Source organism: Grampus griseus (genome assembly GCF_964374135.1).
Source record: "Grampus griseus genome assembly, chromosome: 1".
Taxonomy (NCBI): domain Eukaryota; kingdom Metazoa; phylum Chordata; class Mammalia; order Artiodactyla; family Delphinidae; genus Grampus; species Grampus griseus.
In genome coordinates this window covers 85904944-85919346 of record NC_139017.1, presented here as the reverse complement: position 1 = coordinate 85919346, position 14403 = coordinate 85904944, and positions in this window count along the sequence as shown.

The window sequence follows — 14403 nt, the reverse complement described above, 5'->3', positions numbered from 1 at the left end:
GGCTACACCATACAAATATAATGTTGAGCAAGACAGTCAGACACAAAAGACGACATAATGTAAGTTTCCATTTATGTAAAGTTAAAAACAAGCAAAACTAATATATGGAATGAGAAGTCAGGATGATGCTACGTTAGGGAGGAGGGAGGAAGTAGTGATTGGGAGAACACCATAGGGCTTCTGGGGTGCTAGTAGTGTCCTATTTCTTTTTTTTTTTTTCTTTAATTAACATCAAGCCATTTACTTTCATTTATCTGTCACTTTTTTTTAAAGGATTTCATGATGATGTATGTTTCCTAAAGTTTAGGTGTGAATCAAAATGAGCCTTTGTGTTTAAAAATATATACAATACATCTTTTAGATGGCTTATTGTCCACCTTTGATTATGAACTATTACAATGAAAATGAAAAATTGGGCAACGTTGGTACAAGCTGTGGCTTTCGCATGCCTTACCTTGCTTCTTTTTATCCCTGTCTTCTCTTCATTTATTTGATGTTTTCTGCCTCACCACGACCATTTCAGTTGGTGATACTGTGATAGTGAAGTTATTTGCCAGTTGGAAATATAAACCTTGCTCCCGTCACGATTTGTTTCACTGCCGAAGGGCTTAATAATTTTTCTCCACCCAACTTTTTCTGTCTGTGGCAACCAAGGTAGTGTTATGAGAAATTCTCTCATGAATAAAGCTTAACTTCTGAATCTGGGGGCAGGGAGTAGAGTCCTGTTCAGTCAAGTTACTGATTTCTCTAGTTTATCTTTTTTGGTAACTAGAGCCCTCAGAACAAAATGGTAGCCAACAGACATTTCCCAGAGAAGAGGAAGTCAAAAAGGAGTTCTCCACGATGTAGTAAGGACTCTTAGGAATTCATAGGACTTTTATAATCAGTATTGTCTCTCCTCTCTCACCATGACCCTTTTATATAAGGACAATATTGGGCCATCAATGTCCTATTTCTTAACCTGGTGGCAGATACATAGGTGTGGTCATTCTTTGCACTGTATGCTTACATGTACTTCTTTCTATGTATGTGAAACTAAATAGTTTTTTTTTTTAAAAAGTATCCATTAGGACATTAGGATGACATAAATGGAGGCGTAAGCTAGTTGAGAATGAATTGAGAAATTATTGGGATGTAAGTAAGCAAGTATAAATCTACATTTTTGAGAAGTGTGGATAACAATAGGAAAAATTGGTCCATAGTTAGAGGGAGATTTGGTTTTAAAGTGGTGGGTTAAGATGGGAAAGATGAGAGCATATTTATGGGCGTAGGGGCAGGAACCAGCGGGGAGGAGATGAAGAGTACAAGAGAGTGGCAGGTTGAACAAGATCTGAGAGCGGGGAGAAGGTAGAAGTTGGAGGCTTTGGCAGAAGACTGGCTTTAAATGGGAAAAAGAGCTTTATTTGTGGGAAATGGGTATAGATGTTGATTAATTTGTAGATGAAGAAGTGGGAAGTTAAAAGGATAAAATAAGAGGCCTCAGTTTCTACTAGAAGAAAAGTTTTTTCCTCCTTTTCTTCTTGTAGCTGTGTTACTGAGTCCAAGCTCGCTCTGCTCGCCACACGACAGGCCAATAAATCAGAGACGAGGTGTTGAGGCAGGGAATACGACTTTATTCGGAAAGCCGGCAGACCAAGAAGGTGGCAGACTAATGTCTCAAAGTAACTGTCTTATCTGGCTTTGGATCCCAGTTTCTTTTATAGCACAGAGATGGGGAGGAGATAAGGAAGTAAGTAAAAAGGCCATAAGATTTGCAAATGTCCCCTGGAATGGCCAACCTCCGGAAGGGGATGTGTTCATTTCTTCTTTCTTGCAGCCATCCACAGGTGGACAGGGTCAGGATGTTTCCCTGAACAAAGGCACTCTGGTTTAACATTCAGGCAGAGGGGCAGGGTTCCCCAAGGCAGGCCATTATGTATAGACAGTATCCTTTTAGTGAACAAAAGCAACGGGAAGCAAAGGTTAAAGTAAAAGAAACAGATCCAACATGTAGTCAGATTTGGCGCTTCCTCCCTCTCTATCCCTCTGCCTGTTCTCCCAGAGTCTGACTGTGGAGTGGGAGAAAATGAGCCAGCCTTCTTTTCTTGAAGGTCTTGAAAGGAAGCCCACAGGTAAGTTTTATTCAGGGAGGCAGCATGGCACAACAGAATGACCTTGGGTGCATGGACTTAGCCCCAGGATGATGCTTACTTGCCCAGCAGCCTTGGGTTAGGCATTTCCTATACCTTACTCTCCTAAAATAAATAAATCACTTTCAGGGTGCTTGTGAAAACTAGAAAGAATAGATTTGTAATGCAAATGTCCAAACTTCACATATCTCTTTAATGCCCAAAACACTGTAGTCTCAAATCATCTCTTTTAATTGCAGAAGTACTGTCTATTACCAGGCTTCTCTTTCCGGGGATTTCCGGGCAACCTTTAAGAAGTGTTTACACATTCCACAAACCAATTCTGGTAGTTGCTTGTCATCAGAGTCCGTAGTAGGGATCCAAGCTATTACTTCCTCCTTCCTCAGTTATGCGTTTGTCTCCCCTGTGCCATTTTGCCCAGTTTGGACATTGGCCCTATCTCCAACTCAGGACGGTGATAGCTGAGGTCAGGAAATACGATTTGTTAGGATTTTGCTGACGGCTTTGATAAGAAAGGATATTACAAAACAGAGAACTTAAAAACGAAGTATCGCTGCTCTTGGGGTCCACAGAGGGGTCCTGTCCTGGCACTTCTCTGCCTGCCCCTAGGGCTGCCCCCATGTTGCAGGGACCAGCAGACTTGACCTCAGCGGAAATGCCCTTGAGTCTAGGCTTGTCTCTGAGTTCACATATTCCAGAATGATCTACGGTGTCAAGGTTTATTACATTTGGGGGGAGCCCTGCCCCTGAACGCGATCCTGTCCTTTGGCACAAAACATCAGAACAACAACAACAAACTCCACAAAACGCCTCCAAAGAATGGGTCCTTCAGTACAGAATAACACTGTCCATAGTCCTGTACAGTTCTTCTTCACAGCTTGAGGTGCACAGAAGCTCAACTATCTGTCCTTCAAGCCACCTTGGAGCCTTGGTTTCTAATCTCCTGTGAGCAACAACTTGAACAGGGACCCACGCCTCTGCTAGGAATAATCAACAATAGCCAGGATTAGCAAAGGACCTCTGAGTACTAGGAACAAAGACTACCTTTTTTTTTTTTTTAATATTTATTTATTTATTTAGCCGTGCTGGGTCTTAGTTGTGGTATGTGCCTCCTTTAGTTGCGGCCTGCATGCGGGATCTAGTTCCCTGACCAGGGATTGAACCAGGCCCCCTGCATTGGGACCGCACAGTCTTTTTTTTTTTTTTTTTTGGGACCGCACAGTCTTAACCACTGGACCACCAGGGAAGTCCCACAAAGACTACCTTTTACATTCCCACAAAGAGATCCTGGAGCCAAAGTTCTCAAACCTCTCTCCTGGACAAGGGTCTCTGCTCTATATTTGGATAATTTTGACCAAACCTTGACGCCCCTCCTCCCTATTTAAATTAGATCCTCTTGTTACAACCTCAGATCACACTCTTCCCTTTGTTTTCTTAAAAACACTTAACGATTTATAGTTAAACATGGATTTCTGAAATTAGTTGTTCAGCTATTCTCTGCCTTTCTAGAGTCACCCCAGGGGGCATGGATCGTGTCTCTTTTGCTCATCCCTGTGTCCCCAGTGCCTAGCACAGTGCTGGGCACACATTAGATAATCAGTAAACACTTCTTCATTGAATAAATAAGTGAATGACTAGGGGGGTAGTCTACCCTTAGCGTCCACCTCTAAGGAGACAGAAAATTACTTGAAACATTTTTGGTCTTCCAAGTTCTATCAGGACTAACACTTAGATTGCTTAACGCTCATTCTGACTCTTTCTTTGCTGGATGAGTCTTTGATCAGAGGTGTATCAGATCAGTGGGATCTGATCATGGCGGTCCCAGTCTCCTTTCTTGAGAATGATTTGTAGTGGGCAGGTGACTCAGCTCTGGCCCAGTAAAAGGTAAGGAGGTGTCTGTCCTAGTCAAGGGGAGATCTGCTGGGGACTTCTGGTATAGGTTTCTCTAGAAAGGATGGTATTTTTCTGCCTCTCGACATCACTGAGTTTGGATATGATGACAGGAACTGCCGAGACGGAGCCAGCACATGCAGCAGAACAGGGCAGACCAGCTCTCAGAGTAAGGGGACCAGAGCCAGCTACAGCTGGGCTGGCAGGAGCCTGGAGCTGCCTCAGCTCTGCGCTTCTTGTTACCCAAGGTATCAACTCTTCCTACGGATTAAGGTGGTGAGCTTTCTAAGTACATTTTACATGGCGTCCGACACAATAGACACACAGGTAATATACAAAAAACACAAGCTTCACAAAACAATACCACTCCCACTATATGCAATGTATTTCTGCTTTTTTTTCTTCCGTTCTATTATTGCATTAAAAAATATGCTTTTTGAAGGCACCCTAAAATGATTTCATCACCCCAAATGTGTGTAACCTGCAGTTCAAAACACTTCGGAGTTTTCTGGTGCTTTTAACTGCAGACTCTGGGGCCAGACTACCTGGGTTGGTATCCCAGCTCTGCCAATTACTAGCTTTGTTACATTGGACAAGTTTCTTAACCTCTCTGTGATTCGATTTTCTCATATTTGATGGGGATAAGACTGACCTACCTCATAGGGTTGCTTTAAGGATGCATAAATGAGTTAATGCCCCCAAAGCACATGGTAAGGGAAGGCATCGGGAGGTCTGAAGAGAAGACTGACATGATCTCACAAAGATGAATAAGCTACAGTCCCTGTCCTCACGGAGTTTACATTGTTGTGGGAAAGATACAACGTAGAGGTGCTGAGATTAAGAGAAATACAGAACAGTCCAGAAACATGAAGGAGAAGCATGCATTCTAGCTGTGGAATCAAATCTAATCTCCAGGAGGTAGGACTGGGAGATAAAATGAGTTGTGAAAATTCTACTTACTTAAAAAAAAATAGGGCTTCCCTGGTGGCACAGTGGTTGAGAGTCCGCCTGCCAATGCAGGGGACACGGGTTCGTGCCCCGGTCCGGGAAGATCCCACATGCCATGGAGTGGCTGGGCCCGTGAGCCATGGCCACTGAGCCTGCGCGTCCGGAGCCTGTGCTCCGCAACGGGAGAGGCCACAACAGTGAGAGGCCCACGTACCTCAAAAAAAAAAAAAAAAAAAGACTAATTTTTAGAGCAATTTTAGGTTTATAGAAAAATTGAATGGAAAGTATGGACAATTCCTACATATATCCTTCACTTCCACCCTCACACACAGTTTTCCCTATTATCAATATGTAGTACATTTGTTACAGTTGATGAGCCAATATCGATACACTATTATTAACTAAATTCCATAGTTTATATTAGGGTTCACTCTAGGTCTTGTAAATTCTGTGGATTTTGACAAATGTATAATGACAAGTCTCCACCATTACAGTATCATATGGAGTAGTTTCACTGCCCTAAAATCCCCTGTGTTCCCACCTATTCATGCCTCCTTCCCTCCCTGGAATCCCTGGCAACCAGTGGTCCTTTTACCGTCTCCATAGTTTTGCCTTTTTCCAAAATGTCATAGAATTGGAATCGTACAGCAAGTAGCATTTTCAGATTGGCTTCTTTCACGTAACAATATCTACTTACATTTTAAAAACCTCTCTGAGTACAGAATACATTCAGAAGAAAAAGAACGAAGAGTAAGAATTTGAAAGTATCTTTCATCACTATTCAGGGTTCTGAGCAACCAATAGGCATAACCAATGTCCTCGACAAGCATCTGCTTAATAAATATTTGTTGAATAACTATGAATAAGTTCCCAGTGCTATGACTGCAACAGTAGTACATGGTTAGTACATATCTGTTGAGGGGAACTACAGTCCTAACACCTTTGATTTTAACTTAGGAGCTTCCCGGTTCTCCTTGGCCATTCACTTAATAGGAACAGACAGTTCTCATGGTTTGAGCTCTTTATATGTTCCAGGAACGATGCTAAGCATTTTACAAATATTATTTCAAATCAGCATTACTAATAATCCTTTGAGCTAGGTGTTACTATCTCTGCTTTATAGATGAAGAAACAGGTTCAGAGATGCAAGGTCACACAGCAAGGTAAAATGAACCTTTCATTCACACTCAGATGAGAACGTTATCTCCAGGTTCTTAAGCCACTGCCAATGAGTCCACCAGCAGTTGCTGTGGAGTCTTCTATGGAGCTGACAAGTGGTCTGGCCCTCAAAGCCTTCCCTGATGTCCTCAGACAGATATCCTGTGTGATTACAGTCAGGTCAGTCTGCTCAGTGCTCCTAAACTGCCCTACCTTCCACACTGAGGAATTCCCCAAAGTCTATGTGGGTTTCATTGTTGTTGTTGTTGCTTTTTCTTTTTTGGGACAGAGGCTCATCATTATCGGTGTCACAGCTACTAAAAGTCCTCAGAGATGCGAATGATCCCCTAGAGATAAGGCAGACAGTTCTAGTGAAATGCTAGGAAAATAAGCCCACCATTCACCATTGTATGGGGAAAGAAGGGGCCCTGAAGATCATGTATGGCTTTGTAATTCATTGAGGAATTTCTGCATTTAGAAATTCTGCATTTAGAAATTTTAAATGCATTTAGAAATTTTAAATGACTGAGTTCTCTGCATTTAGAAATTTTAGAAATGCAATTTAGAAATTCTAAATGCAGTTTAGAAATTCTGCATTTAGAAATCTTAAATGACTGAGTTCTCCAACGCTTCAAACTTCTGGCAGGGAAGACATATTAATCCAACAAGCAAATCTTCTAAACATGTAAATGAGTCTTGCAAATCGAACATATCGACCTGCTAAATGTGGCAAGCAGACAGAAGATAACCAAAGCCTCACCGTGAAGATAAGTCACTTTACCTGAATGAACACAATTTACCAAAAGTACTGATCCCACTGTCATCTATTTATTGCCTCCTTGCTTATCTGTACATTTTCCCAGAACTACATTTTTTTCTCAGCCAACCAAGGGAAACTTAGAAACCCTCAGTCCCATGACTACAGTAACTGACATTTCAGAATCAGAGTTTGGTCTGAGACTCTGGATAACTAATCAAGGCTTACACAGTAATTCTAAGATCATGCTAGATGAGCCATAAATAGGCTGAACTCTTCTTAAGTCTTTTCAATCCTATACATTTTCTTACAATATAGTGCATCTTCTAACACCTTTTTGATATTTTGAACAGTAACCTTTTATAACACTTTTACTGAGATATCTTCCATGTGAATTTTGATTGACTAATTGGAACTTCTTTTCTCCTTGTCTAGTTTTCAATGAAATGCCTTTATTGCCTGCAGTGAAATCTCTTTGTTCCATACCTTCTTTGTTTCTCTACATCTCATTTGTCTCATTAACCATATTCTGGGCATTTATTGACAGAAAGAAACTAGACTTGTAAAATGTCCAGTTAGAAGGAACCGGATCAGGGGCATTCCTATGCCCCAGGCTGGCCCTGTCAAGGGCTGCTACCTCTGCGGGCACAGTCTCAGCAATAGGAAAATCCCTGCCTTGAGAACTTAAAGTCTGCCAGTCCATGGCCTCCCGGGCCATGTGTGTGCGCGCATGCGTGCGTGTGTGTGTGTGTGTGTGTGTGTGTGTGTGTGTGTGTAGCCTTGTCATCATACAGCTATTTAGTGGCTGTCTAAGGACAGGCTCTGTCCAAGCCCTTATCTTCAGCCCAGTGAAGGGATCTGATGGATAACTGTCTTCATTTTTCCCCCCTTTTTCCCTTAATGAGCAAATACCACAGAAAGCAGTGAGCACTCCGCACAGCCCTAGAACACAGAGATCAGTAAATACTTGTTCATTGACTGATTAATGACACTGACCCCCAGCTGTCCACATTCACCCTAACAACAGAGCCTAAGAATATATGAGCCCCACACCCCCATGGGTCTCTTCCTCTCCCCTTACGCCTGCCCAGTTCAGAAAGGAGCTGTGCTGAACAGCCTTGACCATGGCCATCCTGTAGTGGAAGCTAAGGAAATGATGAAAGGTTTTGAAAGACAAGTATGTGAAGAAAGGGGGAAGGTCACAGTGGGCAGGGACCTGGAGGGAAGAGAGAAAGGTGGCTGGGTAGAGAGGCCGGGGGCAGGACTGTCATCCCCCTAAAAACCAAGGCTGCCCACTTGGGTCTCAGAGACTGCTCTCCTTTCCTTCCCTTTGGCTCCTGCAGAAAATATCATTTTGTCTTATGTCTCGGTCATATTTAACTAGATGGATGCATATAGGTGTATGTATGTACACATACATATACTCACATAGTTGCCCACATGTCTATTTAGCTATACATACCAAATTGACACCTGTTCCCAAACTGGACTCTGCTGAATACAGCCACTCAAACTCAGTGCCCTCAGGGAGCTTGCACTCTTGGGATGACACATCAACTCAAGGATAAGGGCCCACCTCCCCTTGGGTGGATGCCTATATCAGACTTCTCTAAGAGCTGAAATAAACCACAGCCTACTTCATCATTTCTCCACTTCTCTCCTCACTTTACATCTCACTCCAACATTTCTTCATGCAGCTGTCATTTCCTGAGTGTCTCCTGTGTCCCAGGCACACTTCTGGGTGCTGTGGATTGAACCACACAAACTTGAACCTGGTTCCAAGGAGGTACCCCCTCAGCACTCAGAGGAGTTTCCACAACCAATGCAAATTGCTGGCTTCTTGTGAGGACCAAGGGAGATTGTAGTTATGAAAATGCTTCGAGTAATTGGAATACCCGAGCTAATATTTTTGCCATATACTTCAGTGGTATGTATAACAGAGCTCACTAGTGTTCTTGAAGCTGAGAGGAAGCAGAAGGGAACAGTACTCAGCACCTTCATGGACCACACGAAGGGTGTGAGGTCTGAGCAGCAGTCAGGTTGTGAGTACGTGAGAACCCAGGAGCATCCGGGTCCCATAGTGAATGGGGCTGTGCTTTTTCTTTCTTTTTTTTCCTTTTTGTAATATACAAAGGAAACTAAATGCAAATTGGTACTTATTTTATAGGGGCCCAGATACCAGTCCCCTGCTTATCAGGAAATGGAAAGTATCGGTTGCCCTAGCAACAGAGTCCTGGTGGCAAGAGACCTGGGGGCAGGAGGAGGGGCTATGGTTGTTTACCAGCTTGCTCTGGGGAAGGAGGTGGAACCCTCACCCACTGCACTAACCAGAGGAAACTGTCTGTTCCCCAAGGTCATTATGGGCTTCCTGCCAGAGCACCTGAAATTTCAAGTCACGAATGAGGTGGGCCTTCACCTCAAAGTCTTTCCATAGATGGAGATGGAAGTGTGGGTTTGTGAATGACCAACCAACCGCCTCCCAGCTCAAACTTGAACTCCTTCGTGCTGACTGGGGGAAACTGCAGGTAGAAGGAGCACCAGGTTTTTGAATTCTGCGTTTCAATCCTGGCTCTGCCATTTGAAAGCTGTGTGGGGAGAGGGTATAAAGTCCATTGGCTACGTGCAGGCTCAGCGGCCATGGCTCACAGGCCCAGCCGTTCCGCGGCATGTGGGGTCCTCCCGGACCGGGGCACGAACCCGTGTACCCTGCATCGGCAGGCCGACTCTCAACCACTGCGCCACCAGGGAAGCCCCTCCCATCCATTTTAATTTTTCCCCTTTCCTTCCCAGTTCTCAGGATCCCTTTATCTCTCCTCTTGTGCAGCCAGTCAGAACTCAAAATTCTTCTTACTTTATTGTGCAAAGCAATTTTGTTTACTTTGTTTCATTTTGTGCTCTCTAAACCAGATCCTGAGACCTAATTTTTCAGAATTGAGTGACTATGTAAGTGTTATGCTAACAACAACAATAAAGTTCTTCTCCAAAAGGAATTCTGTCTCCAGCTTTAATATAACATTGATTTTTTTTTTTTTCCCTCATGGCTACTCTGGTGGTTCTTCACTCTATACTTCCCTACATCCCTTGCTCCTCAAGATAACCTAAAATGAATGAGAGAGCCAAACTGGCATGCCATCTCTACAGACTTTTCCCTGCAGATAATGTATGACTTTGTAATTCCTTGAAGATCCTTAGATATTTCTACATTTAGAAATCTAAAATGACTGATTTCAGGCTTCCCTGGTGGCGCAGTGGTTAAGACTCCACCTGCCAATGCAGGGACACGGGTTCGAGCCCTGGTCCAGGAAAATACACATGCCGCGGAGCAGCTAAGCTTGGGCGCCACAACTTCTGAGTCTGCGCTCTAGAGCCCGTGAGCCACAACTACTGAGCCTATGTGCCACAATTACTGAAGCCCGCGTGCCTAGAGCCCGTGCTCCACAACAAGAGAAGCCACAGCAATGAGAAGCCCACGCACCACAACAAAGACCCAATGCAGCCAAAAATAAATAAATAAATAAAATAAAATGACTGATTTCTCCAGTGCTTCAAACTTCTGGCAGGAAAGACATATTAATCCAAGTCCCCAGGGGTGGAATACTCCCCACAGGCCATTTTTCAAACAATCTGAAACCAAACATGCCCACCCTTCTCCCCTCCATCTTCCTCCTGTGTCTTTCTTTCAATCAGCTTGTTAATGAAGTCTTCCAAAATCAGTCTGCCATCTTGCCAACATCATCGCAATACATATTTATTATATACATCTGCCAAACACTGGCGGGGGCTGGGGTGAAGGGGTGGTTTTGTAACAAAATTGCAAAAAGCAATCTATGATAGAAATTGTCCATCACCAACTTAACATTCTTCCTGCATCATGCCCCTTCTACTCTGCCAATAGAACCTCAATGTGTTTAGCTACCAGTAGAAATCTTTTGACTTTAGGGAGAGAAGATCCCTTACTCTGGCCATAAGGAATGAATTGCAATTTGCCTGGACCACACATAGTAATCTCATTCTCCTAAGGTTGGCTACATGAACCAATGAGATATGAGGGGAAGTTTGCTGGATGGGGTTTCCAAGAAGGTTTTTGCTTTCTTGGGTAAAAAGGGACAAACTCAACTGGCAGGGTCCCTTTTGTCCCTTTGTCATTGCTTCTTTCCTGGAATACTGACATCGTGCCTGGAAGTACAGCAGCCATCTTGGGACCATGAGGCACAGGAAAAAGGACAAAGATGCAATCTTTTATGTATGGTTTAAGAGAAAGATAGCAAGACCCTGGGATACTAATGGTAACCTTGAGTAGGTGACCATCCCTGGTCTAATCACTTATGTGAAACAAGCCTCCATTTGTTTATGTCCTTAGGTTTTCTGTCATATGTATCTAAATGCAGTCCTAACTGATATATACTTCTTGCTCTCAAGAAACATTTAATGGTTCTTGAGAGCCATTAATGTATATGCATCTTGACATCAATCTTGATTCCAAATTCAGTGCATGGAACAAAATCCCATCTGCCCTACTATCAAAATGTATCCCAGATTTCAACCACTTCCCATTGCCCCTGCTGCTACCTGGTTTAAGCCACCATCCTCTCTCAGAATAATGTAGTATTTTCTTGACAGAACACCTGTGTCTGCTCTTTTGCCTCTTCAGTCTATTCTCAACACAGCAGCCAAAGTGATTCCATAAAATGTAAGTCAGACGGTATCACTCCTCTCATCAAAACCCTCCAATGGTGTCCATGTTACTCAGCTTAGAAGCTAAACTCCTTAGAATGACCTACAGGGCACCTGCATGATTTCACTCCTGGTTTTAGATAGTTTCTGTTACGCCACCTTCAAGTTCACTGTTATTTTCTTCTTCAGGATCTAATCTACTTTTATGTCCATCCAGTGAATTTATCATTTTGTATTGATAAATTGTATACAAAAACTATTGCATTTTTCAGCTCTTGAGGTTCCATTTTTTTTTTTTTACAGTTTCTATCTCTCTCTTCATTACATCGACTAAAATAAAAACACACAATATGAGAGATGTGAGTTTCAGTCTTATTTGGGGACTTACTGAAGACTATAACCCTGGAGACAGTGTCTCAGATGGCTCTGAGGAGCTGCTTGAAAGAGGTAGGGGGGAGGCCAGCATATATGTGATTTTGCAGGAGGGGTACATGCTATCAAGCACACATCTTGGTAGAAGGTTGCTACTAGTCAAGAGGAACAGCTATGATTAGTGCTTTTCTAAGTGTGGAAAGATGCAAGAATCCAGGTTCATAAAATTTCCTCCTGAAAGTGTCTGACTCTCTGAAGGCCTGTTCTGCCCGTTTTCCCAGAGCACAGTGTGCCTTGTTCCTGATCTCTGCCCTAAACTCCTTTCAGGGTGTGTTGAAGGTCAGTGACTACAGTGGCTAATGACTCAATCATCGTGGAGCTGGATGGTGAGTAAAATTCTTTAGTTGTCATTATATTTATGTTTCCCTTTAAGTCCTTGAATATACTTATTATAGCTGCTTTAAGGCCTTTGCACGTCAATCTCCATTTTCGAGGTTTGTTTTTATTTACACATTTTCATCCTGGTTATTAGTCATCCTTCCTGTATTTTGGCATATGTAGCAATTTTTTTATTGGATGCTGAGCACTGTAACTGTTATGTCATTGAATCTGTAGATTTTGTTGGCAGGCAGTCAATTTACTGGCAGTTTGACCTGAGTGTTTTGCAACTTGTGTTCAGGCTTTGCTAGGGATGGTCTCGAGCCGTTGTTTAGCTTTCAGCTCTCTAGTGGCATTTTTCTCCTTGGTGATGGGTCTTCACCCATTCTTCTGGAGTTTCACCCTTTGTACGTACAGCTTGGCATTCAGCAAAGATTCAGGGGAAACACACAGATTTCTGAAGCTCTTTTTCTGTATTGCTCCCTTGTCTCTGGGATGCTACTGCACAATTTCCATACATCCCAGCCTCTTCCAACTCCAGTCTTTGCCCTCTCAGCTCAGTGAGACCACCATGCTCTTCATAGGCCCCCCTTCCTTGTGCTACGATCTGGAAATGGTCCCAAGGCAGAAATCTGGGGGAGCAGTAGAGTTCACCTCATTTGCTTTCCTTCTGTCTGGGTTCACAGTCCTGCACTGCACGTTGCCTACTGCCTGCAAATAATGGTTTCACATATTTAAACTAGTTCTCTAGTTTATGGCACGAGGGTTACTCAGTCATAACTGGAAGTGGTCACAAACCCTTACTAAACGTGTAGAGCATTTCAGCCTCTGTGCTAGTTACTAGGATACGAAGTTGAGTGTAAGTACATTGGCACGTGGTAGAGGAAATGAAACTCAGAGCGGGGAGATAATTTGCCTAAGACAAAGCTGTCGGTTGGTACCAGGAGGAGTGTCCAGGCGTTTTACATTCTCAGGCTGTTCTTTATGCACAAGCCATATCATTTTTCCCTCCGTTTAGCTCCTCTGAGCACTTTCTCCCCCTCAGTCCCTGTCTTCTAACATTTGGAATACTGACTCCTTCAACCAGCTCCTCTCCAACACCTCCCCAACCCCTCTTTCAGACTAGCTGGGAAAGTTTTCTCAGGCCCACATGTAACAGACCATTTAGAAGGATTGAGACCCCTGCCATCACGAGCCAGTGGGTTGAGCTTTGTGATTCTCTCCACTTGGACATCTGCTTCAGATTTTCCCCAAAGTCCCTTCACGCCAACATGCAACAAGATGAGCCCATGTCGAGGAAATTGTGCCCCAAATAGCAACACCTAAGCAAATGGGATCCATCAAAAACTAAGCAGAGTAATAAACATCTGCCTCTGTGCATCAGGCCCCAAGGGGCTGAGGGTCACAAATAAAAGGCCTCTTTTCTCCAGGAGCATTCATTCAAGGGACTGGCGTTGGCAGACATCTCCTGCTGCTGGATTTTCAGGGTCTGCCTCAGATACAGATGTCCCCCTTTCCCAAGGTCATGCCCTTACCAGGGTGGCCCACATCTGGGGACAAAATTGGGTGGGAGGATAAAGGTCCAGGTATTTTAGTCTGAAGCAGGACGACTCAGATGGACACCACTTGTTCTAGAGCTCCTGGCCAGGTTGGCCGAAGCTTTGTCAAGGCTGCGTCATGACTCAGCTTCTCCCTCTGCCCAGTCCTGCCCCGTCTCCCTTCCTTTCACAGGCGATGATTCCTGATAAACGACTTGTACCTAAGCTCTGACTCCACATCTGTAACCAGACTACCTACACTGTGACGTAGGAAGCCACCACTGGACTTTGGCAGCTACACAGAGTCCAGGTTCCCTGCAGCCAGGGCCTCAAGGTCAGGCAGTGGGTGATGACCCCCCAGGAAGGTCACCCTGATGCACAGGTTCTGGCCCCTCACAACTCTCCACCTCCCTTCTTTACCAGTGGGACAGAAAATTGGCATGAACACCCAGAATATATCGGAAAATAACATTAGATATTTACTGAGTGTACATTTGGATCCAGGCGGTATACTCAATGCTTCCCATGTGTGGTCACATTTAATCCCCACAGGCAATCC